The 20,872-nt window shown below is 38.0% G+C and overlaps 1 protein-coding gene across 1 annotated transcript in view; it reads right to left on the bottom strand.

Moving 5' to 3' along the window:
• Positions 1 to 771: 771 nt before the first annotated feature.
• The window catches only part of RMI1 (RecQ mediated genome instability 1), an 84,729-nt gene continuing 64,628 nt past the window's right edge, over positions 772 to 20,872 (bottom strand). Inside the window, exon 3 of the transcript XR_013551818.1 lies at positions 772 to 848. The gene's annotated coding sequence lies outside the window, so the exon portion shown is untranslated. The remainder of the gene's footprint in view (positions 849 to 20,872) is intronic.

Below are 20,872 nucleotides of genomic sequence, written 5' to 3'. Positions count from 1 at the left end.
CCATAAGCAAGCCTTATCAACTCTGTTCACCATATGAATTTAAAAGACAATGACTCTTACAATCACATAGGAAAGAATGTTTAATATTAATGAGAAAGATGACTGAACCTGTCCAAGACAGTGAGACTGTCCAATATTTGCAATTCCACATATTTGTTAACAAATTTAATTATTTGGGCGAATGAGTGAGCCTTGGGCAAGTCGCACATTAGTTCTTCTGGAAATTATTATTATTACTGCCTTGAAATTATTAAGAGATATTTAGTTGATCCAACTTGGACCAAGAGGAGAAGGTTGAAAACTTTGCATCAAAACAGAAACTTTGCTAAAATGATTTGATGGGCAATGAACTTTACAGTCTGAAATGAGGAACAAAAGCACTTTAACCTGAGCTGACAGATTGAGAAAAACTTCCTCAATGAGAAGGTCCCAACAAGGGAAATCTCCACGTGATATGGCTGCTGTGGCCACTGCTGGTGGCCACTGATGGTGCCACCACTGCCTAATGTGTTATTTCTGCAAACACTTAACGGCTATGCCAGAGACACCAATTCCTCTAAGTACGATTCCTCTATGTACAAATCCAAAATAATTTTCATTTCTTTGTTGTACCAACAAGCGGGTAGAATTTCTTAGATGAAATATAATCATTATCTTCATCATTTATTTTTTTATATCCTATATTTATTTCGTTTTTAAGTGGTAATATATTCACATGGTTTCAGAATCAAGCAATACATAAAAACAGACGGTGAAAAGTATCACACTCACCCCAGTTCCTACCACCACTCCAACAGGTAATTCCTTTTATTAATTTCTTTTCATCCCTTTAGAGTTTCTTTCTGCATCTGGAAGCAAACATGAATATGTATTTTTATTTCTTCCCCTTTGTCCACAAAAGGTTGTGTATTATATAGTCTGCTCTACACTTTTTTTTTTACTTAACAATGCAGTTTATCCTAGAGATCTTTCCATATTGATTCTTCTCTTGTTTTTGCTTTTTAAACAGCTGTATGGTATTCTATTGTATAAATATGCCATAGTTGTTTGGCTTTTTTAACCATTTCCCTACTAATTTACATTTAGGCTGTTTCCAGTCTTTTGCTACTACAAACAATGCTGAAATGAGTAACCTTGTGTGCTTGTTGCAATATTTATTCTAAGGCCATGCTTGTGAACACTTTAATCATCACTGCCATGTATGTATATACCATTTTTCCATAACAAATCAGCATGGCTCAGTAGACGCAGCTATGAAAACATAGTAAGGGCCAGAAAAAATAAGCACCCTTATGCCATGACATACACCTTATGTATCACATGCTACATGTAAACCACCACCTTCATTAAGGGCTAGAGCCCTCATATTCATTCTTTCCTTTTTTCAATAAATATTTATTAAGGGTCTGTGATAGGTCAGGGTCTGTCCTATGCATGGGAAAAACTGCAATGAATAAAGAAGGCAAAGTCCTAATTTTATGGTGCTTACACCCTAGTGGAAAGACACAGAAAATTAATAAATAAATATACCACAGCATCTCCTTCTCCCTTACAGAAACCATAGGAGATCAGGTACGGCCTAAAGTTTAGGATGCCATGGTAGGTAAATTGCCCTTAATGCCCATAATTTAGAAAGATATAAACAGTGGCCATTAAATCTCTTGCTTCCCCAGAGCTGTGACTCACACATTTCTAATTATTTGTGAACAAGTTTTATCTTGCCTATTTACGTTCACACTCTCAATTGAGAAAACTCTGTAATGTAGAGATGCTGAGTCTTGAAAAAATTAATCTATACAAATCTAATGCAAGTCCACTCAAAACCCAACAAGATCTACAAAACAAACATTTTATAGATCTTGACCAAATGATTTGAAGTCCATATTGCCCTACCTGATGTAAAATACACTATAAAGCTACACTAATTAAAACAGTGTGCTACTAGAAAAGAAACCTAGATTGATAGGTGAGAATAGATAAGGGAATTTATTATTAAACTGACTCATGGAAATTGCTGTTTTTAGAGGTCAAAATGGTTGAAAATTGGCAATTGTATATGATGCAGTCAAGATAAGGGTAACATTTCAAATAGGTAAAAAAAAAAAAAAAAAGACAAATTATCTATAAATATTGGCTACCTGTTTGGGGGAAGAGAAACTCAATTAGATCCTTATCTTGTACCAAACATAAAAATAAGTTATTTATCAAGTGTATTAAAGAAGTAAACATTAGAAATATGTAAAAACATATATTAGTTCAGGTAATTAGTGGCTGTGACAGAAAAATTCCCAATCTCAGTGGTTGAAATTCACATAAAGTCAGAACAAGTGTTTTTGATCAAATAGCTCTTTTTCAAGGAGTGATTCAGTTCCAGGCACCTTCCATACTGTGGTTCCACTGCCTTCAATACACAGCTCCCCATTTCTCCCTGGAGGTGTATCCATTACAGTCAACCAAAAGATAAAAAGAGCATAAAAGATCACACAGGTAAGTCCCAGAAGATGGTAATTTGTCTCTGTCCACATTCCATTGTCAGATCTCAGATCTCAATAGCATGGCCACACCCAGTCATAAGGAAGGTTGGGATATAGTCTGGCTGGGTGCCCAGGAGGAAAAGGGAAAGAGTTTGCTGAACAGCTAGCCATTTCTGCCTCGTTTATACATTTTTATTCAGAAGAAAACTAGGAGGGTATATTTGGAATCTTATGGCAAGGAAAATTTTCTTAAGCCAAAAAAGTGGAAAAAAAAGAAAAATTGGCAGACTTGACTTCATAAAACAGAAAAACCTAAGCATAAAAGACACCATAAGCAAAGAAATAGAAAGAAAATATTTACAACATATAGTGAAAAGGTCAATATTCCAGAATAACAAAAGTTACAAATGGCCAATAAATATATGAAAAATGCTCAATCTCACTAGGAATCAATGAAATGTATGTTAAAACAAGTGGACACTTTTTTACCCATCAGATTTGTAAAAAAAAAATTTTTTTAATGTTTAAAATACCCATCAATTTTTCTTCTCTATATCTACCTTATAGAAATGCTTCCCAAAATGTTCAAAGTAGAATGAAGAATGTTTTATAGTATCACTTATAATAACAACAGATTAAAAACAACATAAGTAGCAACAGATAAAAGGATAAGTGTAATGGAATATTGTGCAGCAATTTTTTAGGGCGATCTAGATATACAACATGGAAAGCTCTCCAAACATATACTAAATGAAAAAGTAAGTCACAGGATAATATATACAGCACGATCCTCTTTTTGCACATATAAATATGTAATTCCTATTGTAAGTGTAGAGATGGGGTGCCTGAGTGGCTCAGTCAGTTGAGCATCCAATATTTGATTTCGGCTCAGATCATGATCCCAGGGTCATGGGATTGAGCCCGGCATCGGAGCCCACCCTGAGTATTGAGCCAGCTAAAGATTCTCTCTCTCACTCTCTCTCTCTCCCTCTCTCTCTCTCTGCCCCATGGCCCTCTCTTCCACTTGTGTGTGCTCTCTCTCTCTAAAATAATAAGTAAATTAATAAATAAATACATGTAAATGGATAGAAAATTAAATATCTCCCATCCAAGTACTAACCAGGCCCGACCCTGCTTAGCTTCCAAGATCAGACGAGATCGGGCGCGTTCAGGGTGGTATGGCCGTAGACGAAAATTAAATATCTCAATAGATACATGCCAACCTGTGAGATAAGTGTTTCTCCCCCCAAGGAGGGAAGTGAAATGACAACACAGGAAAGAAGGTTAAAAGGGAGTATTTTCCTTATATAATTGTATTCTTTTAATTTCCATAGATATATATAATGTATCACCTGTACAAATAAGAATGGTGATGGAATTTTTTAGAAAGTAAAAAATAATAACTTGACTTCTGGTTTTTAGTTCTGCGTGTAAGGCATTCGGAAGTCACCACTCTATCTTAACAAGTAAAAAGCACAACAAACTGAAAGAATAATAACTCTTATAAGATCCCTAAGAGAGGTGATGACAAAGAGCAAACCACTGTCCCCAAGATTGGAGACCCAAACAGGTGAACACAAGGAGTCATAGCTTAACAGGGCAGGCTTACAAGGGGAAATCATCCCAGGAAACAGTGCCAAAGTAAGAAAATCTGAACTGTGATTGGCAAATTGCTGCATATTCAGTGTGCAAGGGTAAAATATCAGGGGACAGTCATAGGAGTTACTCCCACGGTTTTGTGAGATTTACCTCCAGGAGTTCGACCAGATTCTCACAGTAAATATCAAAGAGAAATCTACTCATGCTTCCGGTAGGGGAAAGGAAAAAGAAACCATTTTGAAACAGATGGGAATACTCTATTTTTCTCAACAAGGCCTGCTTAACCAGGACAAACTTAACCAGAATCTAGTCTGTAGTATTATCATCTCTTTCCTGGGGAAAGAGAAATATTCAGCCCCAGCCCAAATCAAACTACAGAAAATCAAAGTTAAAGAAAAAGACCTACGAGGCACCTGGCTGGCTCAGTCTGTGGAGCATGCAACTCTTGATCTCTGGGTCATGAGTTTGAGTCCCACGTTGGGTGTAGAGATTACTTAAAACTAAAATCGTAAAAGAAAAAAAAAAAAGAGTCCTGAAAGAAGCCAGAGGGAACAAAAATATCCTACCTATAGAGGGCAAAAGAAAAGAATTCCAAATTTTATATTAAGAGGCAAAAGATTCAGAATAGCCAACTCAATATAGAAAAGAAAAGTTAAAGAACAGACACTACCCAACTTCAAGACTGACTATAAAGCTACAGTAATCAAAACAGTGTGGTATTGGCAAAGGAATAGACAAATCGATTAATGAAACAGAATAGAGGCCCAGAAATAGGCCACATAACTATACTCAACTGATCTTTGAGAAAGAGAGAAGGCAATACAATGAAGCAAAGATAGGCTTTTCAACAAATGGTGCTAGAAAAACTGGATATCCACTTGCAAACCAAACAAACAAAAAATGAACCTACACACAGACTTTGCACACTGCTCAAAAATTAACTTAAAACAGGTCAGAAACCTAAATGTAAAATGCAAAACTATAATACCCCGAGAAGATAACAGAGGAGAAAACCTAGATGACCTTGGATACAATGATGCCTTTTCAGATACAACACCAAAGGCACAATCTGTGAAAGAAATAATGGATAGCTGGATTTCTTTAAAATTGAAAATGTCTGTTCTGCAAAAGACAATGTCAAGAAAATGAAAAGACAAGCTACAGTCTGGAGAAAATATTTGCAAAAGATACATCTCATAAAGGACTTACCCAAATATACAAAGAACATTTAAAATTCAGTAGCATAAAACAAACAACCCAATTAAAAAATGGGCCAAAGACTTTAACAGACGTCTCACCAAAGAAAATATATAGATGACAAATAAGCATATGAAAAGATGACATTAGGGAAATGCAAATTTAAAACAATGAGATACCACTACATATCTATTAGAATGGACAAAGTCCAGAATACTGACAACACCAAATGCTGGCAAGGATTAGAGTACAGAAACTCTCATACATTGCTGGTAAAAATGCAAAATGGTACAGTCACTTTGGAAGACAGTTCGGCAGTTTCTTATAAAACTAAACATACTTTTACCATATGATCTAGCAATCATTCTCCTTGGTGTTTACCCAAAAGTGCTGAAAATATGTTCACACAAAAATCAGCACATGGATGTTTATAGCAGCTTTATTCTTAATTGCCAAAACTTGGAAGCAACCAAGACGTCCTTCAGTAGGTGAGTGGATAAATAAACTGGTACATCCAGACAGCAGAATATTACTCAGGACTAAAAGAAGTGAACTACCGAGCCATGAAAAGACATGGAGGAATTTTAAATGCATATTCATAAGAGACAGAAGCCAGTCTGAGAAGGCTACACGTTGTATGATTCCAACTATTTGACATTCTAGAAAAGGCAAAACTGTGGAGGCAGTAAAAAGCTCAGTGGTTACAAGGCATCAGGAGAGGTGGGATGACTAGGCAGAGCACAGAGAATTTTTAGGGCAGTGAAAATACTCTATGATAATAAAATGATGGATACATGTCATTACACATTTATCAAAACCCATAGAATGTACAACACCAAGAGTAAACCTTAATGTAAACCATGGACTTTGGGTTAAAATGATGTGTCACTCATCATTGTGTAGGCTCATCAGTGTAATAAATGTACCACTTTGGTAATGGTGGAGACAATGCGTGTATGGGGGGTAGGGGACTTATGGGAAACCTCTGTATCTTCCCCTCAGTTTTGCAGTTAATCTATAAATGCTCAAAAAACTAAAGACTTAAAGAAAAGGGAACAAATTCAAAATATATAATTTGCATACATATTTTTCAAGACAAAAAGCAGACTGGGGAAAATATTCATAACATAAATATTAAAAATGTGATTAATGGGGCGCCTGGGTGGCGCAGTCGGTTAAGCGTCCGACTTCAGCCAGGTCACGATCTCGCGGTCCGTGAGTTCGAGCCCCGCGTCAGGCTCTGGGCTGATGGCTCGGAGCCTGGAGCCTGTTTCCGATTCTGTGTCTCCCTCTCTCTCTGCCCCTCCCCCGTTCATGCTCTGTCTCTCTCTGTCCCAAAAATAAATTAAAAAAAACGTTGAAAAAAAAAAATTAAAAAAAAAAAATGTGATTAATATTGTTCACATACAAAGAACTCTTAAACATCAATTTTAAAAAAAGGAAACCCAATAGAAAAATCAGTAATAGAATTAAAAACTCACAACAGGGGGTGTCTGGGTGGCTCAGTCAGTTAAGTGTCTGACTCTTGATCTTGGCTTGGCCATGATCTCACAGTTCATGAGTTTGAGCCCCACATGTGGCTTTTCATTGACAGCATGAAGCCTGCTTGGAATTCTCTCTCCCTCTCTCTCTCTCTCTCTCTGCCCCTACTCCACTCATGCTCTCACTCTTTAAATAAACAAACAAACAAACAAACAAACTTTTTTTAAAAACTCACAAAAGGAAAAAATGTAAATGGAAAATAAGTACATTATATGAAAAAATACTCAGCCTCATAAGTGATAAGAATGACTTCCCAAGTTAAGACTTCCCACATCAAATTGACTGCCTAAATGAAATTTAAGGGAATAAGAAGTCACCAAAGATCCCATAGGAGCAGATGGAAACTTGGGGCCACCAGGAAATGTTTAAAGAAATGGTCTCCCAAGAAATGAGGATTTATGAGAAGGAGGTAAGAGAAAGCAGCCAGGAGCAGCTTCAGGAGGAAGGTGGCAGAGAGGGCAGGGGCTAACAAAATGAACTATGTTCATGTTTGTTAAGTATGTTAGCTATATTCCTGGCTCTAGTTTGTTGATTCTACCTTTATTTTCCTCTCTTATTTCACTCCTGGTTTGGGTAGGCCATTTTGTTGCATTTTATTCATCTTGTAAATTGCCTTCCCTGTCTGGAACATTTTTGAGAACAGATAATCAAACGAATGGGTGATTTATTCATCAAGTGGTAAAATGAATGGGTGGTTGAATAAATTGCAACTATTTTCAAGCAGAGAAAAGTCCTTAAAGTGATTTGGTGGGATGGGAATGCCAGACATTCTGAGAGAGAACTATTTTAGCATTTCTGGACAATAAGCTAGACTTCACCTTCCCAAGAAAGGGGATGTGTGAGGACTAAGAGTTACGCCAGATGCTTGAGGAGTCCTGGTTTGTTGTCAGAAGAACTCATACCTCATACCCTGTTAAAATGTACACAAGAACTTAAACTGTAGAAAAAGAGTAAGTTATAGTTATGATGGGTTAACTGCTGTAGCAAATAAACCCTTAAATGTATAATGCCTCAACGTCAGTGGAAGTTTATTTCTTGCTCACAAAACAGTACTGAGCAAGTGAACAGGTTGGCATAACAGTCATTCAGAGAACCCAAGCTGATGGAGACACTGCCATCTTGAACACATGGCTTCCAAGGTTGCCCTAGGAGTCACCTAGCTCTAACCAGCCAGTAGGAGAAAAGAGCAAAGACCCTGTGGGAAGCTTACGTGGACTAAATCTGGAAATAGGACATATCAATTTTGGGTAAAACTTAGGCATGTGACCACACCCAACTACAAGGCAGGCAGGGAAATGTAGTCCAGCTATGTGCCCAGAATGGAAAGGAAAACGTGGATTTGGGCGAGCCCCTAGTATTTCCTGCCACAGACCTAATAGTTGGGTCACACTTGAATAAGGGACCTCAATAAATTCCAAACTACACACTTTAATTCCCTTCTTAGGAGCCTGGGAACATGTGCCAAACACCTGTTCAAGAGTTACTTTAGTAATAAGTTCCAGATGAGAATTCTACCTCCCAAACTCCATTACCGAAGTCTTTTTCAGGGAACACTCCCATCCCCGTTTAGAGGGAGGAAAGGCAAAGAAAGATTATCCCTGCAGTGCATTTTAAGAGAGTCACTGTGACATCAAGGAGAAATCAGGGAGGGAAGATTGACTGTACTTGTTAAATAGGGTAGATTTTTCTGTGCAGCCTTGTGCGTTTATGGAGAGAATGTCATGCTGATGTCAATTTTTGCTAAACTACTGATCAATCCCTTGCAGAAGCACATTTTAAAAAAATACTATTTCTATTGTTCACTCTGCCTTGCTCTGGTAAGGCTATTTCCACACTGAGTGGGAAAAATAAAAGAACAGCTGCACCACATCTCTTAACCATGAACCCTAGTAAGCACCCATTTTGCTAAAAAGAAGAAATCAATTTTTAGTTTTATAAGACAGAAATAAAGCCCATTTAAAAAGAAATATTAAGAATGCCTATTTAAATGCAAATTGAACTACAGCATTTACATGTGTCAATTAAAGTCCCTTGAAGGATTTCCTTGAAATAGGAGCATTTGCTTATGTGAATTTTTTGTTTTAAAGAAAGAGACAATTAAAAGTTATTCTGAATGTCATGGCAGTTGCTAAAAAAGTAGACCATTGTTAGTTCTGGTAACATTTGAATTAAGGGACTGATTTAGTTTCAACAGGGAAAACATGATGACTCCTTTGCCCATCCAAGAAAGGTAATGCTCATGATTTTGTCCCTGCTTGCGCCCCATTAGACAGAACCAAGGTGAGAACTCTTTTGACACCCACAACACAATCTGAGAATAATAAAAAACTAGCATTTGCTGTGTACCTACTGCCTGTACCAGGCATTTTTTTCCTTCAGATTACATCAGTTGGTCTCTACAATCACCCAGAAAAGGAAGTGAGTAAACATTATTATCCTATTTTACAGAGGAGGAAATTGAGGTTCAGAGAAGTAGCAGCTTAGTCTCAGCCTCACCTTTAGTGAGTTGTAAATCCAGGATTCAACGCCAAATGTGTGTTATGCCAAAGCTGTAGTTTAAGCCACTCTTCTAAGCTGACTCACATTTATGCAGGTCAGGTAGGCCCTTCCCAGTCAGATGCTTTTACCCTGCCTCCACAAAGGCCAAGACTCCTTGGGCTGCATTTGCAAGTTGTGGGGGTTTTTTTAATGGAGTAACTTTTGGAGCAAGAAAGGAACAGGAGCCACTGATACTGCTAAGAAATAGCTAACACCGTATCTTTTGCCTGACCTGCCCTCTGAGCCTGTCCCTCCCCTCTGCCAATCAGGGAAGGTTCCCATGCTATTACACACAGATGGACATGATTGGTCTTACTGTATATACATGGAATCATGACAGGATTCAAGGGAAATCTGCCAACCAGGATGCACTAATGTCCTTTCCTCCAAAGTTGCCTACAACTGCTCACTGGTCCTGGAAATTCCTTAAACAGATGACCAGGCCTGAAGTTCACAATTAGAGAGCAGAATAATGGTAGAAAAGATGTGAGGTAAGGGAAGTAAATCATCCCAAATGTATACCAAAAAAAAAAAAAAACTGACAATAGCACATCTTTTTGCAGTTAAGACTTTTATGTGAGAAGAGGAAGAAGGTTGGCAAATAACACAGCAGAACGTCTGTTCCCGCTGCCCTTTCAAAGACCGTAACAGACATGACTAACAGAACCGGAACAATTACTCTCAACATAGCACACTACAAGAATTGATACATGTGTGATTGGACCTGATTTACTCATCCCAGAAATTAAAAAATATAGGAACTCTTCTATAAAGAAGTGAGTGTCATGAGGCCACTGAGGTTGGCAAAGGCTGTGGAGAGGCTGGAATGTATGTGACATCTTTAACCAACTTCCCAAGTTTACCCAGGATTAGTTACCCTAAGACTCATAACACTGCTCACCAAAGGCATCATTGGTATTGTATTGTACTTTGACATCATTGGAATTGTCAAAGTATGAATATAGTGGAGGGAGAGTAAGTGTTGTCTCCTGAGTTGCTTCTGGAACAGCCCAGGCTTCTATTACCACTGGAATAGAACCGGTAGGTCAAATGTATTTCATATATTTACCACAAAGACTGCTGTGGTAGTAAATTACCTTCCCTGAGACCTTGTAGGTCAAACTGAAAAGTTGCAAGAGCTCCAGTTCTGAGTAAAATGTAATAAGTTCACTCCCTCTCAGCCACAGAATGGACATATAAAACCTGGAAAGAATGCATGAAGCAGCCATTTCAGGACTCTGAAAAGTCAATAGTAGCAGGCAGATTGAGAAAGAAGAGCAGAATTTGAAGGACCACCAGCCCAGTAAGATGGGCGCTAGAGAACAAACAAGGACAACTCTAAGAAAAGCCCTCTAGTTTTGGCTCCAGGAATTAAATAGGGGACTCCTAATACTCAGGGAGTGGAAGAGAAATCCCCTATTTTTCTTTTTATCTTTTTTAATCTCAGCTCTATCATGTCCCAACCCCAGGCAATCCCAGACTGGTGGTGACAGGGGCAGCTGCAGGGCCCACAGGCACCTGCAACTCTGTAGAATGGAAATGTTCCTCTCCCATCAGAGTAGCTATGGACCCAAGAAGATGGATAAACCTTGTTGGGTTTTTCTCTCTGTCCTCCTGCCACTTGGCCCTAGATATGGGCGTGATTATGAGAATTATGTGGCAGACTGTGTGATAACTAAAGCCCCAGATTTTTGACTAGAAAAACAAAAAGGAAGCCAGAGAACTGGAAAGGACAAAGGAGACTGCAGGAAGGAAGGAGCTCAGGAAAATGATCATGTAGAGCTGTTTACAAACTCCTGGACTCACCTCCAAACAACACATGCAGCATATCATAGACTTTGGGATAGACCACTGCCCAGCTCCCAGATTGGCCACTGGATAGTGCATGCATAAAATTGATCCAATTAGCACTTCAAAGCCTTTGAAAACAGAACTGAAATTAAAACCATAACCCACAGAAGACAGAGCAGAACTTACAACCAGAACCCAAGTGTGTCAATAGCCAACCAAAACAAAAACACTCACATTCTCCATATGATTTAAAGACCTAGAGTCTCACAATATAACATTCTAATTTTCCAAAATGCAATCTAAAATTACTTGACATACAAAGAATCAGGAAAGTCTCAACTCACATAAGAAACCATAATGGGGTACCTGGGTGGCTCAGGTCATGATCTCGTGGTTTGTGGGTTTGAGCCCTGAGTCAGACTCTGTGCTGAAAGCTCAGAACCTAGAGCCTGCTTCAGATTCTGTGTGTCTCTCTCTGCCCCTCCCCTGCTTGAACTCTCTCTATCTCTCTCTCTCTCTCTCTCTCTCTCAAAGATAAATAAACATTAAAAAAAAATTTTTTAAAGGAAGACATAATCAACAAACAGCAATCTTAAGATGACACAGATACTGGAATTATCTGAGAAAGACTTAAAAGTAGCTATTACAAAAGTGTTTGATGAACTCCTGGGACCTCATCAAAATAAAAAGCTTCTGCACAGTGAAGGAAACAATCAGCAAAACTAAAAGGCAACCAACAGAATGGGAGAAGATTTTTGCAAATGACATATCAGATAAAGGGTTAGTATCCAAAATCTATAAAGAACTTATCAAACTCAACACTCAAAAAACAAATAATCCAGTGAAAAAATGGGCAAAAGACATGAATAGACACTTCTCCAAGGAAGACATCCAGATGGCCAACCGACACATGAAAAAATGCTCAACATCACTCATCATCAGGAAAATACAAATCAAAACCACAATGAGATACCACCTCACACCTGTCAGAGTGGCTAACATTAACAACTCCGGCAACAACAGATGTTGGCGAGGATGCAGAGAAAGAGGATCTCCTTTGCATTGTTGGTGGGAATGCAAGCTGGTGCAGCCACTCTGGAAAACAGTATGGAGGTTCCTCAAAAAACTAAAAATAGAACTACCCTCCGACCCAGCAATTGCACTACTAGGCATTTATCCATGGGACACAGGTGTGCTTTTTCGAAGGGACACATGCACCCCCATGTTTATAGCAGCACTATCAACAATAGCCAAAGTATGGAAAGAGCCCGAATGTCCATCAATGGATGAATGGCTAAAGAAGATGTGGTATATATATACAATGGAGTATTACTCTGCAATCAAAAAGAATGAAATCTTGCCATTTACAACTACGTGGATAGAACTAGAGGGTATTATGCTAAGTGAAAGTAGTCAGTCAGGGAAAGACAAAAATCACATGACTTCACTCATATGAGGACTTGAAGAGACAAAAGAGATGAACATAAGGGAAGGGAAACAAAAATAATATAAAAACAGGGAAGGGGACAAAACAGAATAGACTCATAAATATGGAGAACAAACTGAGGGTTACTGGAGAGGTTGTAGGAGGGGGGATGGGCTAAATGGGGAAGGGGCATTAAGGAATCTACTCCTGAAATCATTGTTGCACTATATGCTAACTAATTTGGATGTAAATTTTAAAAAATAAAAAATAAAATTTTTTAAAAAAAAGAAAAAAGTGCTTGAAGAAATAATGGCAAATATTCTTTAAAAAGATGGAAAGATTAGGGGTGCCTGGGTGGTGCAGTGGTTAAGTGCTTGACTCTTGATTTCAGCTCAGGTCATGATCTCATGGTTCATGAGTCTGAGTCCCGTATCTGCCTCTGCATTTACAGTGAGGAGCTTGCTTGGGATTCTCTCTCTCTCCCTCTGCCTCTCTCTGTCTCTGTCTCTCTATCTCTCTCTTTCTCTCAAAATAAATAAATAAACTTAAAAACATATAGTGGCTAACAACCTCCCAAATTTGGCAAACAACATATAATTTGTTTTTAAAAAGACACCTCATTACACTGTTTCAAAGGGACACATGCACCCCAATGTTTATAGCAACACTATCAACAACAGCCAAAGTATGTTCATCGATGGGTGAATGGATAAAGAAGATGTGGTATATATATATACACAATGGAGTATTACTCGGCAATCAAAAAGAATGAAATCTTGCCATTTGCAAGTATGTGGATGGAGCTAGAGGGTATTATGCTAAGCGAAATTGGTCAGTCAGAGAAAGACAAATATCATATGACTTCACTCATATGAGGACTTTAAGACACAGAACAGATGAACATAAGGGAAGGGAAGCAAAAATAATATAAAAACAGGGAGGGGGGCAAAACATAAGAGACTCATAAATATGGAGAACAAACTGAGGGTTACTGGAGGGGTTGTGGGAGGGGGGGTGGGCTAAATGGGTAAGGGGCACTAAGGAATCTACTCCTGAAATCATTGTTGCATTATATGCTAAGTAATTTGGATGTAAATTTAAAAAATAAAGTTAAACAAAAATAAAAATAAAAAATAAATAAAAAGGTACCTCAGATAAGAAAAATTATGAGAATTCATTGTCAACAGACCTACTCTAAAAGAATTGCTAAAAGAAGTTCCCAGACAAAGGGAAATGATACCAGAAAAAAATTTTACATAGTAAGAATGAAGAAAGAGCAAAGCAAATATAGATAATTCTTCTCTTGAGTTCTTTAAAATATACATCACAGCCAGGGGCACCTGGTGGCTCAGTCAGTTAAGCATCCAACTTTGGCTCAGGTCATGATCTTATAGTTCATGAGTTCAAGCCCTGTATCAGGCTCTCAGCTGTCAGCACAGAGCCTGCTTCGGATTCTCTGTCTCCCTCTCTCTCTGCCCCTCCTCCACTCGTTTTCTGTCTCTCTCTCTCTCTCTCTCTCTCTCTCTCTTAAAAGTAAATTAAAACATTTTTAAAAAGATTAAAAAAATATGTATGACAACCAAAATCAAAAACTATAATAATGTCTGATGTGGCAGGTTATGTATATGTTTTATTATTCTGAGATCAATTACATAAAATACATAGTGAGAAACACAATGTGTAAATTAAAAAGAATACTAAAATATGTTCAATTAACCCAAAAGAAGAAGGGAAGGGGAAACGGAGAAATAAAATCAGAGGGAAAACACAGAACACAAATAATAAAATGGCAGGCCCAAATCCAAATGTATCAATAATTACAATAAGCACAAATGTTCTAAATATACCAATTAAAAGACAGAGATTTCTAGAAGGATACAAATGGATTTAGAAATAATCAAAACATGAGAGTACATGCTGTCTACAACAAATTCACCTCAAATACAATGATATAGACAGGATAAAGTAAAAGGATAGAAAGACTATACCATGCAAACACTAATCAAAAGAAAGCTAGCATAGCTATATGAATAAGAAAGTAAACTTCAGAACAAAGAAAATTACCAGGGATAAAGAGAGACATTACACAATGATAAAAAGATCAATTCACCAAGAACACATAATAGTAATAAATATGTATGTACCGAATAGTACTTCATGAAACAAAAACGAATGAATTGAAAGGAGAAATAGACAAATCCAAAATTATAGTTGGAGACTTCAATACTACTCTCTCAGTAATCAATAGAACTAGTAGACAGAAAATCAGCAAGGATATAAAAGAAGTGAGCAACAACATCAAACAACTAAATCTAACTGACATTTATAGAACACTCCATCCTAAACAGATTATAATTCCATGCACATACTTATTGAACATTTATCAAGATAGAGCATATCCTGGGTCATAAAACAAACCTTAATAAATTTCAAAGAATTGAATTATACAAAATATGTTCTCTGATCATAATGGAATTATGCCAGAAATCAATAACAAAGATAACAGTAAAATCTACAAACACTTGGAAATGAAACAATACGCTTCTAAATAATCCATAGGTGGAAGAGGAAGCCTCAAAGGAAATTTAAAAATATTTTCAACTGAATGAAAAGACATCAAATACTGTGAGATGAAGCTAAAGCAGTACTTAGAAATTTAAAGGGTTCCATACTCAAATTAGAAAAGAAGTCTCTAATTAGTTATCTAAGCTTCCCCCTGGAGAAAAATAAATCCAATGTAAGCACAGGGAAGGAAATAATAAATATAAGGGCAGTAATCAATGAAATAAAAAACAGAAAAACAATAAGGGAAATCAATGAAACAAAAGTGGTTCTTTTAAAAGATCAATAAAATTGATAAATCTCTAATAATATCAACAAAGAAAAAAGAATTTACAAATTACCAATATCAGGAATGAGAAAGGGGATATTACTCCAAACTGGAGAAATCAGAAGTATAATAAGAGACTACAAACAACTCTACACACATATATTCAATAATTTAGATGAAATGAGCACTTCTGCAAAAACCATTAAACTACCAAAATCCACTCAAGGTAAAATAGATAACCTGAATAATCCTATAACTATTAAAAGAAATTGAATTTGTAGTTAAAAACCTTCTGAAAAATAAATCTCCAAGCTCGGAGTATTTCACTGATGAATTCTACTGAACAATTAAAGAGGAAATAACAGAAATTCCACACAATTTTTTGCAGAAAAGAGGAGGGACTACTTCTCAGCTCATTTATGAGGTCAGTATTGCCCTGATATCAAAGCCAGACAAAAACATTACAAGAAAAGAAAACAATATTCCTTAATAAGTATTTTTTCAAAACTATAAAACATTACAAAATAAAATCCAGCAATATATAAAAAGAATAATATACTACAACTAGTTCAATATACAAAAATAAGGGTAATCACGATAACAGTCTAAAGTAAAAGAAAACACACACACACACACACACACACACACACACACACACACACACATGAACCTATCAATCTATGCACAAAAAAATCACTTGATAAAATTCAGTACTCATTCATAACAAAAACTCTCCACAAACTGAAATTGAACTTCCTTAACCTGATGAAAGTTACTATTATGAGCTGAATTGTGTTCCCCCACAAATTCTGTTGATGCCTTAACTGTATTTGGAGATAGGGCCTTTTATAATGGTGATTAAATAGGGGCACCTTGGTGGCTCAGTCAGTTAAGTGACCAACTTTTGATTTCAGTTCAAGTCATGATCCCACAGTTTGTGGGATAGTCTTGCTGCACTATGACAGTGTGGAGCCTGCTGGGGATTCGCGCCTGTTCTCTCTCTCTCTCTCTCTCTCTGCCCCTCCCCTCTCTCTCTTTTTGGAGTGCACATTCTCTTTCTAAATAAATACATACATACATACATACATACATACATACATACATACATAAAATGAAGGTGATTAAATTAAAACGAGGCCATAAGCAAGGACTCTAATCCAATTGTAATGGTGTCCTTATAGGAAGAGAAAATTTGGACATACAGAGAGACACTAGGGATATGCACACAGGGGAGAAAAAACACGTAAGGACACAGAGAAGAAGGTCAATGCGTACGAGCCAGAGGGTGAGGCTTCACAAGAAACCATCCAGCTGACACCTTCATCTCCCTCTCCCAGCTTCCAGAAGTGTGAGAAATAAATTTCTGTTGTTTAAGCCACAAAGTCTATGGTACTTTGTCATAGTGACCCTAGCAAACTGATACAAATACCTACAAAATAATATAGGTACCTACAGCTAACATCATCATTAGGGGTGAAAGACTGAGTGCTTGACCACCCCCATTCCAAGGTCAAAAACATGGCAAGAATGCCTGCTCTCTCATTCTAGTGTGAAAAGGCATACAAAGAGGACAGTTCAGTAATTTACAAAGATAATCCATTCCGTAGATGTTATCTCATCCCCTCACCTCAGTACTCAGCACCAGACCAACTCCAACACGAACCTCACTTACACACACACACACACACACACACACACACACACACACACACGTCATACTTATTACCTAAATGTCTTCATTAAAACTAATTTTCATCCAAATTATCAAAATAGTTGCCTCAACTCTCTTTAAATGTAAAGAGACAGTATTGGGCATAAGGAAGGAAGAAAGCAGGGAACCAAGTTAACAGCAAGATTATGAGGTCTGCACAAAGGAAAATTCAAAAAAATTTTTCCATGTGCCCATATATGAAAACTGCAACCCACACATCCCTGGCCATGTTGTGGAGGGTCAGGTTACACTTGATGGAACTTTCTAACACCATTACTCTGGTCATAATGTAATATTTATGTCTTAGTTAATGAGGAATAAAATGTGATTATTTAAAAAAGCATAAAGCTTCTTAGAAACCTCAGTTGATGGCAGTTATTTGGAGGTTTATTTTCTCCCCACAAATAATGCATCTGAGTGGTTTAGAACTATATCTACCAAGCCCCACTTCATACCTACTCTTGCAAGACAAAGGTTTTGTGCACAATGTGAAAATTGTGACTGGAGGCATGATATGTAGGCTACTTAATCTATGATAGAAGAGGTGTACATGCATATGTTGGCCTAAATGGACAAGGGAAAAGGTAGTTGAAAAGAAATAAGGATTATGCTCTGAGGTTGAATTTTTCCTCCTGGGGCTCTTTAAACAATGCCTTTATCTGTTCCTCATTTTCCAGTTGTCTTCTCTAGCGATGTGGCAATAATTTAGCAGTATTATGTGCTGTCACTTCTGTATTAGTAAACACCAGGACTTGCTTAGTAATTACAGACTAACCTCATAATGAAATGCAGTGAACAGTTCTAATTAAATTTTAATGTTGCTTAACAACTATTCTACTTTAAAATGAGAATTTTCCAGCCATGTATCCTAATAAGTTATCAGAATGCATTCCAAAAACTGTATAAACGAGAAGGTAAACATATAATATTACCACCAGTGGGCATGTGTTTGGGAACATTTATAATCAAAAATGAATATACTACATTGAAAAGTATTAAAATATAAAAGCACATCAAAATGCTATAACAACTGCAGGGCAGGATATTTTTGAAAACTTACATTTCACTTTAGACGGGGGGAAAGGGTAAATTATTCTCCAATACAGAAGTTAAACCTATCTTCTTCTGAACATGGGACTGACACGTGTTAACCTAAGAACATCCACACCTTCGATAAAGTCACAAAGCTAAAAGAAAATTCACCATGCAATCTAGGAAACACAGCCTTCCATTTACCCTATTCTTTAAAAATCTGCCATGTTCTATTGTTGTACCGCCTTTACCCGTGCTAAGTCGTTCTGACCATTTATGAAATCCCTTTGGTACTGACCTAGTGAACATGGTAAAGTGGTAGAAATCTGTTACCCTCTCTTCATATCACAGGAATATAATATTAATATACACAATCCTCCCTTCTCCCACTCCATTGTCAGAATGAACAGGTCCAATCTATTACCTTTTTGGAAAAAACCTATCCCCTAACTCTCCCCTCACTGCTTGCTGCAATCTGCTATAGCTTCTCCTACATTTCTACCCCAAGCCATTCTATTGCTTCTTCTACTCTATGCCTAATTAATGCCTTTGGGGATATAAAATCTTAAAACACAATCATGTGGAACCCCAAATGGTTCAGTCAGTCGTGCTGATAAAAGAAGTAAAGTTTGGAAATCTTCGAGTCCGGCACCTGTTCATGGTCATCATTAACCAGCTTTACCTGGAGTACACATCAGATGGGACGTCAGTCTGGCTGTAAGTTTCAGCCAGCTGTTAGATGGGAACATGGAGCATCGCTGTGCACCTGCAGATGTGTTGTTGCCTTTGTGGCATGTATAAACGTACCTGTGAGGAGCACTACACACACAAAAATACTACTGCCCCTAGAACGCTCTCTCTCCCCACAAGTAGCAACACCTCCTGCTACAATAATCACAATGCCGTTCTTCCTGAAACTAACTTCAAGGAGCTCAGTTGGTTGAGTGTCTGACTCTTGATTTCGGCTCAGGATGTGATCCCAGGGTTGTGGGATCAAGCCCCACCTCAGGTTCTACACTGAGCACGGAACCTGCTTAAGATTTTCTCTCTCTTCCTCTGCCCCTCTCCCCCACTCGCACTTTCTATCTCTAAAATAAATACATACATACATACAAACTTCAAGATATCCCTGCCTCTTGCCCTCCCTCAGCCCCCACATCTATCCTCCCCTTTACATTTCCATTGTCACTTCTCTAGTTCATGCCCTCATTACCTCTCATATGGACACTCAGTGTTTGTTAAAGCAGCCACTATGTGCTGGGCATGGTGGAAAATACAGACATGTGTAATACTGCAAAATACTCCAAATATTTATCATCTGGTAGCAGGGTAGGGAAATGCAGACATTTAGAAGGTAACTAGAATGCAATGAAATGACACAGAATAGAATATATAGGAAGGCTTCACACATATATGATTCAACAAAAAAATAAGATATACAGGAAGGTTTCATGGAGGCATTGGCTCTTGAGGTGAAACTTAAACAAGGAATAAGAAAAGAAAGAAAGAAAAAATACATTTTCATCTGAGAAAACAGCATGAGCAAATGCAAGGGGTTAGGACATACGTCATGTGGGGAGCACAATGAGCTGCCCCGTGGGACTGGAGGATGGGGTGGGAAGGACAGAGCAGCAGCTAAAGATGGAAGCACTGGGGGATGGAGAGGATGAGGAGGTCTTTCAAGAGGCAAGAGCAGTGGTGTCACATAGCTCTTCTTCAAATTCTGCCTCCACTCCTAAAGGTCATGTGGCCATGAACAAATTATTTATCTTCCCTGAGACTCGGTTTCCTCATTTGTAAGATATAGACAACAAAACATCTACTTCACACAGTTTTCATGAGGATTAAATGAAATAATACATGTAGAGACTTTGCACAACCTCCAATATAGCAGGCACTTCATGGACGGTAGTTATTGTGATCATAGGAGACTGTTATGGACTGAATATTTGTAAACCCCGAAGATTCATATGGTAAAGCTCTAACATGCAATGCTGCTATGTTTGGAGATGGGCTTCTAAAGAAGTAATTAAGATTAAATGCCGTCAAAAGTGTGGTCCTGGGGTGCCTGGGGGCTCAGTCAGTTAAGCATCTGACTTCAGGTCAGGTCATGATCTCACAGTTCATGGGTTCGAGCCCCATGTTGGGCTCTGCACTGACAGCTCAGAGCCTATAGCCTGTTTCAGATTCTGTGTCTCCCTCTCTCTCTCTCTGCCCCTCCTCTACTCACGCTCTCTCTTGGTCTCTCAAAAATAAAAACATTAAAAAAAAAAGTGTGGGTCCCTAATCTGACAGAATGAGAGTCCTTATAAGAGGAGGCACTGAAGAATTTGCCCACTCCTCTGCACCAAGGAGAGGCCATGTTAGGACAAAGAGAGAAGGTGCCTATCTGCAAGCAAGCAGGAGAGCGCTTGCCAGAAACTGAACTGGCTACAACCTTGAACTTGGTCTTCCGGCCTTCAGAATTGTAAGAAAACAGATTTCTGTTATTTAAGACACCCTGTTGATTTTGTTACGGCAGCCTAAGCTGGCTAACACAGAGGACTTGAAGGCCACTTTTAGAGGTTTGTTCGTTACTTTGTGGGCAGCGGAGAAGCAGTAAAGGTTTCTGAGGTGACAAGAATCATGTTTACATCTGATTACCTGAGAGCTGAAGACTGGTGGGAAGACCGCCTTCATCGACTTCCTGCCCTCAGTCTCTACCCTTTTCCGTCTACTCACGGCAACCACTC

This window comes from Panthera onca, chromosome D4, assembly GCF_046562875.1.
Source record: "Panthera onca isolate mPanOnc1 chromosome D4, mPanOnc1 haplotype 2, whole genome shotgun sequence".
Lineage (NCBI taxonomy): Eukaryota > Metazoa > Chordata > Mammalia > Carnivora > Felidae > Panthera > Panthera onca.
Note: the sequence above shows the minus strand (reverse complement) of the source record. Positions and strands in the feature narration are given on the sequence as shown.